We start from the raw sequence: 11,913 nt of genomic DNA on the forward strand, positions 1-11,913 counted from the left end.
GTGTTTTAAAAAGCGGGAACAGTGAATGTTACGGCTGATAAAATATTGGAATGTTCTATTAAAGAGTTAATTTATTTGTAGAGAGAGAGCAGGTCACTTGCTTGTCGTCGAAACTCTAGTTTGCTGCAGTTGTTCTCTGAGAACAGAATTTCCTATAGATCGAAAGTTGAGTATTCTCCACAGGCTTTGAATTCTTTGGATCGAATAACAAGCTTTCTCTTTTTTTTGTAACTTGAAATAAACGATGCCAATTTCTAGAGGGATCGACAGACCTATTCGACCCCCCTCCCGACGCCCAGGCCAGGATTCAAACCCAGGACCCCTGGTGCCGTAGCGCGCTCTGCTGACCACTTCGCCATGGAGATCGATTCTTCATTTTTGAAAAGAGCTGTTCGTAGACATACGTGGTATCGAACAGACAACAATGAACAGGGCATGATTGACCTATTCATATTTTTCTAAACAATTACGTCTTGAATTTGTTTGGGTGGGCAATCGGGTGGGCAGAGGATTTTTTGGGTGGGCGCTTGCCCACCCTCGCTCACCCTTCGAGCCGTCCCTGTGGGAAAGTAGAGAATAAATGCATGAATGAATTAAATTTTTGGGTGCATTGGCACATACCCTTCCAAGTATCCGAGGTAAAAATCGTCTTATCTAAAACCCTTACCTTACACGTAGAAGAGGGGCGTAAAGAGCCGCTCCACAAATGTGAAAAGTGGATGGTTTTAAAGGGACCTGCACAACACAACAAACACACTGAATAGGTAAGGAGAGATTAAAATCTTTCTCCGAAATTGTAAGAGAAATTGTTCTCAAGAAGCTAAACACTTTTGTTAAAACACTATCAACATCTCCCAACATGGAGGGTTTCCCCGATGGCGCAGTGGCAGCGTCGTCGCCTTGTAATCAAGGGATCCCGGATTCGATACCTGGTGGAGGCATATAGTGGTTCTGATCCCACTTCAAATTGTAGGTCCAGTTCCAATTAGCCTTACTGTGCATAAAGTGGACATAAGACACCAAATCAATCAATCAATCAATCAATCTCCCAACATGTATGATAAGAGAACGAAAGTAAAGTATGAAGTGCAGTGATATAGATCAAAGGAAAGAAGGAACGTAATAATTACAAAAGTGAAGAAATAGGAAGATGGGAATGTAAATAACATAAATAAAGAAGAAAAGAGAGAGAAAGAGATAGAAGTTATAAGAAAATAAGTTTTAAAATACTGTCTGAGAGGCTTTATCGCGTGAATGCTACATTTAAAAAAATAATAATTCAACTATCACATCAAAGAATTTACTAAAAGGTTGTTGGATAGAAGATAAGGAAGTTAAAAAAAAATATCAATAAATAAGACGAATGAAAGGGAACGCAATAAAAGGAAATTGTATGCAAATAAATGCTCAACAAAGAAAATAGAATGTAATATTATAAACAATGGACAAATATTGCATATCTTGAAAAGCTAGCTCAGTCGGTAGAGCATGAGACTCTTAATCTCAGGGTCGTGGGTTCGAGCCCCACGTTGGGCGCCAAAAACTCTTGCAACGTCCCATTACACTCTAAACACTTCAATTAGGAGGACGGCAAAAGTCTACCCATAAATGCTAACTTCTTACCAGTCGTTGAACACAGATTCTAGATATCTCAGGGCTTGCTGGGTAAAACGTGAACAACAGCTTTATATATATATGTTTATTATAAACTTATCTTAAGAAAGTCTGTTAGCACACTAGTCTTTAACCTTTATCACTTAAGTGCATTTACATTTACCATACACGTGCATTCACCACTTCTGGATTCAAAAGGGGGGAAGGGACCATTCAATTTATTCCTCGCAGTGAGGCGCCAGGGGGAGTATAGGGACCTAATTTTATTTAGGGCGCTGTTCGCTGCTGACGTCACGGACTCCCCTGTAAGAGAAAGTAGTATGTGCGCGGTACCCCCAACCACAGCTAGAAACTGGCCGTAGCCAGCCGGCAAATCCGACAAGCGGGCGCTGGGTAAAGTATTTAAGGATGCCGCGACACCCCCGGCGTAAGCTAGGAATCGGCAAGCCGACCGGTGTCTCCTGTACAAGGGCGGCAGGTTAGGAAGGAGGTCTAGGTGCTCCTAGTCAAGCCAGGCAGGTAGAACCTGGCACCTAGACCGGGTAGTTAGGTTGCTGCTAGGCTCTTCTTCTTCTTTCTTCCTCCTTCCTTCCTTCTGGGATGGCTGCTAGGCTTCTGGCTGGATGGCCGGTTTTTCCCAAGATGTTTGCCAGTTGACATCCGGGAGCCAACTGAGCTCCGGCCTCGCTGCGCTGGGTTTTATAGTCGCGGTGGCGCATGGGTGGTGAAAATTTTAACTACAAGTACGCGTTGCTAACTCATTTTTTTACATATTGCAAACTTCGTACTGAGGAATATCAAGGTTTTGACATTGAGAAATCACTAGTGGGAAAATCACTAGATGCATGTGACAATATAAACTAAAACTGTGTGCATTCAGACAATACAATTAATAATGAGCCTCGCAGGACTCTGCTATGCTAAACAACACGTTGAACAATGTAAATGACAATAATTGATAACATTAAAAAGAATATAGCGACCACGCAGGGTCTAATAATGAGTGAAGCTCGTAAACGTAGAGGTGGAACCGTTAACGTTTTCAGAATACATTTAAACTAAAAGCGTACGCCTCGCAGGGACATTCCGCTTAACTCTTTCATCCGACTAAAAAGAATATAGCGACCACGCAAGGTCTAATAATAATTAAATGGCGACCAAGCAGGGTCGTTACATAATACTTTTGCAACAGTCTGCCCCCCCTCCGCGCAGAAACTACACACAGGGGCTACGCAGAGCCCTTACACAAGGAGCTACACAGAACCTTACAAGATGGGGGGAGCGAGGCAAAAGTCTACCCATAAGTGCTAACTTCCTTCCAGTCGGAGAACACAGATTCTGGATATCTCAGGGCTTGCTGGGTGTAACTTGAATAACAGTGAAGCTCGAAATGAAAAACCATGAATATCCTTTTTGAGTGTGAGCAATGGTCATTTATATTTTACCGCAAAAAGTGAATACAAGGTATTTACAGAAATGTTGTGTTAAATGATAATCAGTTCGACCCCCGGGTAAAGCATTGACCCGTTAACAAACTTATTACATGACAAAATAATTTACCTTACATTTACTCTGGTGGTTGCATACAATTTTATCCCTGATAGATTAGAGTTAATTACAGTACCAGTTGGATCCAAATAGCCAAAGTTTATTTCAGTTAGGGACCTCCTGTTTTCATGCCACGTGACAATTTTATTCAACTTAGGCACCAATAATAATAATAATAATAATAATAATAATACAACCCTTAGCCCACATGGGAACAACACACTACTCTACTTTATCCCACTTGATACAAATACGCGAGTTCCGTAATGTACTAATAATTATCCGGGGCCACGTGACTAATTAACAAAAACCAATTAACAGTAAAAAGGGTCCCACGTGATTACATAAAAGAAAACCCCACGTGACCAAAAGAAACGCCCTCTATCAAAATTGCCAACTGGGGGGGGATAGAAATAGAAGTTAGAGAAACAGGATGCACAGGGTCCGCGGGTACCTCCTTTTGGGCGTGAGCCAGGTGACAAGCGTCGGTACCTCCCAACGAATCAGGACGGACGGTGTGCGAGAACCTGGTCGGGGACTCGTCCGAGGTTTGAACCTGGAACCAGGATCTACGGGGAGAACCGGTCGGGGGCTGTCCAGGGTTTGCACCTAGGAACCGGTTCGTGAGGGACTCATCCATTTCAGTTCCTTGGTCGGGGACCTTCCCGGGGTTTACACCTGGGAACCAAGGTACTGTTGAAGATAGGACCCGGTCGGGGACTTGTCCGAGGTTTGAACCTGGAACCGGGTCAGTAAGGGGGAAACATCAGTTAGGGAAGATCTGGCCGGGGACTTATCCTAGACCGAAGTCTTGGGGACCAGATCTTCCGATCCTTCCGCAGTTGGCATCTGGCAGTCAACTGAGCTCTCGGCCCGTCTGCGCTGCTTTTATAACGTTTGGGAGTGGCGCATGGGCGGCGAAAATCCTAACTCTGAGTACGCGTTGCCAACTCACTTTAATCAGAGATACAAACCGTACGTTCAAAATTCTCTCAATCCTACTCGGTAAAAATCCCTAAACATAAAAATAACTAAAAGCACATTGCATTGTACCGATTCTATACAGAAGAAAATAGACAATTCTTTATCAGTTACAAACCAACAACAATGGGAAGAACACATTCTTTGACCGAAAGAGAGATAACTTAAATCAATAGCGTCCTTCTTACAAAACTAACATGTGAGCCATCGACAGTGTGCCGGCAGAATGTTTTTAAATATATACATCATTATACCAAACCATGCCACACTTTACCACACCACCATGTAACGGTGGGCACGTTACAACTATCACATCAAAGAATTTACTAAAAGGTTGTTGGATAGAAGATAAGGAAGTTAAAAAAAATAACAATAAATAAGACGAATGAAAGGGAACGCAATAAAAGGAAATTGTATGCAAATAAATGCTCAACAAAGAAAATAGAATGTAATATTATAAACAATGGACAAATATTGCATATCTTGAAAATCTTGCGTGGTTTGTCTTCCAAGTACTTCTTTATTGCATTTTGTATTAAACATTTTATTACTAATTGAAGAGAACAAAATGAACGAAATGGAGACAATAGGAGGACGATAAATCAGAAACAATTTAACAGGATGTGCGAAAGAAAGCAGGTTCTGACAATCCAACAAGAGTAGCTATTAGCAGTTTAAGAATCGAAGGTCACCGTTGAAAGGAAGTATTCAAGGTTAAATAAAACAACGGGGTCCGATTAGATTTGAGATTCCAAATTCGTATTTCCAACTGACAGTTCTAGTTTTATTTGCTGTGAGATGTGACATCAAGAAACCAGTGACGTCTTTTCTTTGCTTTGCCGTGCAACTTATTAAGTGCCCCAGTTTGCACATTCAAATTGCATCGGTTTCATAAATCCCTTGGCGGAATGGTTAGCACATCACGCTGCGACGCCAGGGGTCCCGGGTTCGAATCCCAGTTTGGGCATGGACGTTTGTGAAGTTCATTCATCAATTTCACCTATCATCACGCATCCCCATCTTCGCAAATTAGCTAAAAGTGGCACAAGAAGCGAAGTAAAATAAATCAAATCAAACATAAGATTATTCATAGGTGAGCACAGGGTGGAGGGAGGATTGGGGTGCCTGGGAACCCCCTAATGTGAGCACAAAATGTTTTAAATGTAGAAACTATTATTAAAATGGTGTAAAATAATGTTCGTCTTACAAAAAGTAAGGAATTTCGTTTCATCTCTCTCTCTCTCGTGCTTACTATAATATCAGTAATTACTTAATACGGACGTTTTTCGCTTTATAAATTGCACAGAGCTTCTCCATAAATCGCTTTGCATTTCATTTTCTTGTGGGTGTGGTTTTGATTACTGCCGCAATCTTCTTGTTATGTATAAATATAAATAAACAAATAAGCCTTGTGAATTGAAGAAGTGAAGAAAGTTACAAATAGCTCATATTTAGGGTCAAAACTGTTATTCAATTTTGAAGAAAAACAAAGTTTAGGATTTTTTTAGTAGGAAAGTAATGTAATATCCGAGCTATATTTTATCAGAGGAAACATATGCATTCAAAGTTTTAGCAGAAAATATTTGAGCTTTGTTAAAGGTTTCCTCTTTTACTTATAACTCTATGAAAATGATGGTTTTTCATTGACCTAATAAGAAGTTATATGTACAGCATGAAGAGTACTCAGTGAGAGGTGGCTGCAAAAAAATGAGTTTGAAATTCCACGGATAGCAAAGTTATAACAGATGGGATTTGGTCAAACACTGCAAAATTTACGTGAGTAGTGTTATAGGTATTTTATAAATTAATCCACCTTTACAAAGAATATCTTGAACATATCATACAACATGAATTACTCCCCCTCTGCACATAAAATAACAGGGATTTAAACATAGCATGCGTCAATACATGAAATTAAATAAGATTAAAGATAATGTTGAAATATTATATATTATTTAAATACACATAAAAATATAATAAACAATTTTGTCTAACCCACTGTTATAACTTATATATAAATAAGGACTAGTTACAAATAAATATTTACGTTTTAATAGACCAGCATGAAATTATAATTATTGTATTTATTAGTTACATCATGCGAGTGTAATAGTAAGCCCAAAGGTGTGTAAGGTAATGGTTTCTTCACTTTCATACGATAATTGCTATTAAAAACTAATACAAATAAACGAAATATATTCCAAATTTATTAATATTATGTCCTTTGGAGGGGGCACTCTTCTACTTAAGCTACCAGATGAGTTAATATCCGGCAAACCTTTTCATTTTATTTTTTACATTTCAATCAGTTAGGGTACGTCGTATAATGCATAGTTATTTTATTTTGTGAATAACTTTAATCAAAAGCCTGACCATCCGCAAAAATACGTATCTGGCGACGCCCATGCGCATAGGCATATATGTACGCTACTGAATCAGATGATACCACAAGTGTCAAAATTCCCTTGCCCGTTCTTTGGAAATATAGTACACTTGTCGTAATTAGCTTCTTCATACAGCATTTATGTCCAGTGTTGGTTGGCACCTTGGACAACAAGCACGGTGCAAAATAATTGAATATTGGTGTGTGTGTGGGGGGGGGGATTTTAATACACACCACACAAATATAAATTATTATATGATATACCTAGGTACATATTTATAATGTTATTCAATATAAATGTAAATTACTAAATATTTAAAAATACATTATTATTAAAATAATAATAATAATAACCGGTGGCTCTACAGCCGGTAAGGGCCTTGGCCTATCTCCCGATTGTCAGTCTTCAACCAGTAATGGGGTGACATGGGGTCAGCACGTGGAACCCTCAGCCGTTATAGCTACTCGCTCGTAGCTCCCCAATTTCATCACGGTGGGTTGCCATCGGTCCAATACACAGTCCGAGAACCCGGAGACTGAACTCAGGCGGACTCGAACCCCAGCCGTCCCGCAGTCGGAGTCCAAAGCACAACGCCTTAGACCGCACGGCCACGGAGGAGAGGTGTTAAAAATTAGGAAATAACTGAAATAATTTTATCATGCTCAAGTTTTTGTAGTTTTTGCTTTCTATTAATATAAATCAATTAAATTTCAAACTTATCTTTGCATCCTTGCGTTATTTTTAAAGTGCGTATATTCTTATTGGTGTAGATCTGTTTTGTTATGACAAAAACTCCCCCTCCCCCCGAAATGTTTGTTGGGGGGTGGGGTTGACGCCAAGATTGTTGGTGGGGGAAATCTCTCGTGTCCACCCTAGGATTTCGCACCCTATCCCTGACACAACAATGCTGTGTTGTAAAGAAGGGAATTGCCCACTTCCATGTGAGACGGGTGTACGTACACCTCATGCGGTGGTAACTCTTGGAAAAGAGGGGCGGGGTGGGTTCTGGAATCCACCTTCAAAAGAAACCACCTGCTCGCAATCTGGGATGTAATTTGGCAGTCAGTCGCCCCGAGACCTGTGCTGCCATCTATCCTAGCACGGATCAACTTGCGAAACGGGCCTCCAGTCAAGGACGGAGTCGATCGTAAAAGAAACAAAAAAAAAAAGAGGTTCGTTTCAAGGTTTTACCTGACCACGAGGCTTTATATCGATACCCGTTTCCCTCCCCCCTTAGCCCCCCTCCCTCCCGAAGAACCTCATCCCGCTATATTCTCGAGCAGTGTAATGGCTTCGAAAAATCTTTCTGCTCCCCGAAGCGAAATCAGAACAGGAGTCAGAAACCGGACCAGCTCGTCTTTTGTTTTCTTCTTCTCTTTTTTTTGTAATTCTTTTTTTCTTTATTTTTCAGGTGGAGCTGGAGATTCACGTCAAGGCAGGATTTCGGGAGGAGGATAGACAGGTTATTTTCAACATAACATCAGAGTGAATCAACTACAGGGTGATAGTCCGCTTAAAATGTCATTAACTTCTCGCTACATTTTTTTTTTTTACAAATGCTGCAACTTCTCCACAATAGATGGCGCAGAACATAGTTACTTTTTAATATGGCCAGTTTTGTATTTTTTCTGAAATCAAATCTTAAATTCTATGAGAATTCAATGACTAAAAATACTTTTGTAATGAGCGAATTACGTTAAAATTGCTGCTTCTCTGCTGAGTTTAGATTTTCACTGAATTTGACACTAAAATTTATAATTGATGGATTGATTGATTTGGTGTTTTAAGTCGACTTTATGCACAGTAAGGATAATTGGGACTGGGCCTACAGTTTAAAGTGGGATTCGAACGACTATGTGCCTCCACCGGGTATCGAACCCGGGACCCCTTGACTAAAATTTATAAATGTTACTAACATTAATTTAGTATTTCTCATAGAACTGATAGTTTCGTGAAGAAAGAAACAATTTTATTTCCCAACCTGCTCCATCGCGTGATGAATTCTGGCATTCGCACTATGTATGCTCAAACAACTGCAAATTGAAGTTTAGAAGCGTCACGCGCGTATACGTTGTTATGCTATGATGACGTCAATGGAGTTCGGGGAATGCCAATCTTTGAAATTTTGAAAGTAGTCGAACATAATTTGGGAACTGTACCGTGATAAATAATTACTTGCAGCTCACTGCTAAAAAAAAGAAGTGTGCATGACAATTTGAGTACCATTTAACCTATTCCACAACACTTTGCCTATAAAAGTCGGAATCTTTCAGACCGAAGCGACACGCTACACGGAGTTTTCGTACCGAAGTTACAAGCGACACGAGTAGCTCCAGCTGTACATGAGCGATCACCAGACCGAGGCGACACCATGTTGTGAAAACAGCCCAGTCCGAGCAACACGCGTAACTTGCCGTGTCATTTCCGTAGCATGGGTTGCTTTTATTTCTCAAGGTTCGTTTCCAAGTGTCACGTGTCGCTTGTGTGAAAGCTCCCGAGGGTGTGCTGCTAACAGTGGCGACTCCAGAGAAATTAATTCGGGTGAACTCAAGGGTGGTTGAAATATTTCCTAATCGACTCTGCCATGGGTTCATCAAGAATTTTCCATCGGGGGGGGGGAGTTGAGGTCATTTCTGGGAGGGTTATTTAGGCAAATGATATAAGTATAAAGGCTGTACTCTATCTGATTCTAACAAGAATAACGTGGAATAATAATAAGAAGAAAACTGTTTACATATCTCTGATATACCTACGAAAATGAAAATTTTACTAATTTTAAGTTAGAAACTTATCTTCCACTTGTATACTAATTAGCCGAAGGATGTGACTATTAGAGTATTACATACAATACAATTCTCTAAGAACAATAAAGTAAGTATTACTTCAGTAGTTGTATTGGTGATATTATAAACTCAGGAAAGGAAGAGCTCTCCCCAAGCATATTTGGCTATACTTAAAACTAGCTCAACATGCCCATATGAGTTTTTTGCTCAAGTGTAGCACCCCCTCTAATCCAAGATTTTTGTAAAAAAGCCCTCATGGATTCCATGAGAAAGGAAGAGCCCCCTCAGATTGATGTGCCTATACTTACAAAAAGGCACTTCTGTGAGATTGTTGTCCATAAACTTGTTAAAAATATGCCCCTCTTGATATTTTTTTTGGCCACACTTAAAACTAGGCCACAACATACCCACCCACACCCACCCACACCCACCCACACACACATATTTACTTCCGGTCCACTTCCGGTCCACTTCCGGTCCACTTCCGGTTTACTTCCGGTCCACTTCCGGTCCACTTCCGGTCCACTTCCGGTCCACTTCCGGTTTACTTCCGGTCCACTTCCGGTCCACTTCCGGTCCACTTCCGGTTTGCCTACTTTCGGTCCACTTCCGGTTCACTTGTGGCCTATTTCTGGTTTATTTATATTGCATCATGCTGTGCAACATCCAATAAATTATTAGATACGTGTTGTTTTCTGATTGGTTGCTTATGACGTAATGTGATTATGTGTTATATTCTGATTGGCCTATTGTTTCAGATGTGTTGTTTTCTGATTGGTTGCTTATGACGTAATTTGATGATGTGTTATATTCTGATTGGCTTATTGTTTTAATGCGGTCCGTGCTTAGGGTATATAAAGAGATTTTGCATTGCATATCAGCCAGTATTGTAAGAGCTGTTGAAGAGTAAGGTTGTATTGTTCTAGTGCTGCTTATATTTTTTAAATACAAAAATATTGCAGATTTGTATAAATTGAATTACAAATCATACTGCTGAACCCAACTGATCCAGCATAGAGATTTGATTTGAACCCCAAGAAATTTTATATAAATACCAAAGCCAAAAATATTAACACACACATACACACACACACACACACACACACACACACACACACACAGCACTGTGCTGAACCCAACTGATCCAGTATAAAGTTTTGAATTGAACCCCAGGAAATTGTATATAATAAACAACAACAAAAATGCCGAATCAAAAATATTGCAATCAGTGCAATAAAAATATATTTAGCTCTAATTGGGCCAGACACCAAAAGATTTGTAATCCGGACAAATGCAGAGCTCCCACAAAAATTTGCCCCAAATGCAATAAAAAATACAGCATGCAATACTTCACATATACACATAAAAATACTTGTTCTGCACAGTCATCAATATTGCCCCCACAACCATCCACATCTGGTCTCAAAAGGAAGCATGAAGCACCTATTAATGCCAGAGCAGCAAAGCAGCCATGCTATGAACCTATCCATAGCAGTTTTAATGCTCAACTTAGGGATTATCGGTTTGTATCAGAGCCAAGATGTGGTATTCAGAATTTTTTGAACAGTAAAAAACCTGATGTACAGGCAATTCTAAATGCACAAAATGGCTCTTATAAGCTCTCTCTCAAATTGTTTGTGCAATATAAGAAGCCAAACGGCACAAAATTTACACAGCCCCACATGACAGAAACTGTACCAGTATATTCAAATGCAAATTCAGACACAATAATAAGCAGTTTGATAGATCAATTGAACATTAAACACTCTGAATTTGCAGCAAAAGAGTCTGGATGGAGCCTATGTGGCTCTCCACACAGGTTATATGTTAATATTTCTGAATTCAGCCCATTACAAGGATCTACATATTTGCCATTACCTATCAATATTAAAAACAGAAGAGCCGTGGTTAATATAGAAAATAATGATAATAAATGCTTTTTGTGGTGTATATTAGCTGCTTTGTTTCCAGTTTCAAGGAATCCTCAGAGAATAAATTATTACAAACAACATGAACATGATTTTGACGATGCAATGGAGGGTTTAGAATATCCAATGACTGTTCAGAATATTGATAAATTTGAAAAAAAGGCCCGGGATATGAATGGCAAACAATTATCTATTAATGTATATATTTGTTCCACTGGCCGTGACAATTGCTTGATAGAACCTCTCAGAATCAGTGCATTTGATGATGATTCTGCTGTTCCGATTAATCTGCTCTTAATTGAAGGGGATGGCACATATCATTACACTCTGATACATAATCTTGAAGCTTTAGTAAGAACACAACTAGACAAATCTAATAGAATATTCAAGTTGTGCGGAAGATGTTTAAGTGTATTTGATGGCAGGAAAATGGTGAATGGGGTTCGGGAAGAGAATACAGAAATTGCTAAGAACAAATTAATTGAGCATCTCAAATACTGTGGCAATCATAAACCTGTTCATATGGTGATGCCAATGCCAAGTGAGAATTGCAAATTCAAAAAGTTTGAAGCCTTGTTGGAACACCCAGCATATATTGTCTGTGATTTTGAATCAATCCTCAAATCTCTTGCATCCTGCAATCCAGATTCTGAAGAATCTTCTATTACACCATAC

General features: G+C 39.6%; 1 non-coding gene across 1 annotated transcript; it reads left to right on the forward strand.

Annotated features, from left to right (window-relative positions):
* Nucleotides 1-1,463: 1,463 nt before the first annotated feature.
* TRNAK-CUU (transfer RNA lysine (anticodon CUU)) lies at nucleotides 1,464-1,539 on the forward strand. Its single transcript has one exon. It is a non-coding gene; the product is annotated as a tRNA-Lys (tRNA).
* Nucleotides 1,540-11,913: the final 10,374 nt, after the last annotated feature.

The sequence above is a fragment of the Lepisma saccharinum genome, chromosome 6 (assembly GCF_977018435.1).
Source record: "Lepisma saccharinum chromosome 6, izLepSacc3.1, whole genome shotgun sequence".
Classification (NCBI taxonomy): Eukaryota; Metazoa; Arthropoda; class Insecta; order Zygentoma; family Lepismatidae; genus Lepisma; species Lepisma saccharinum.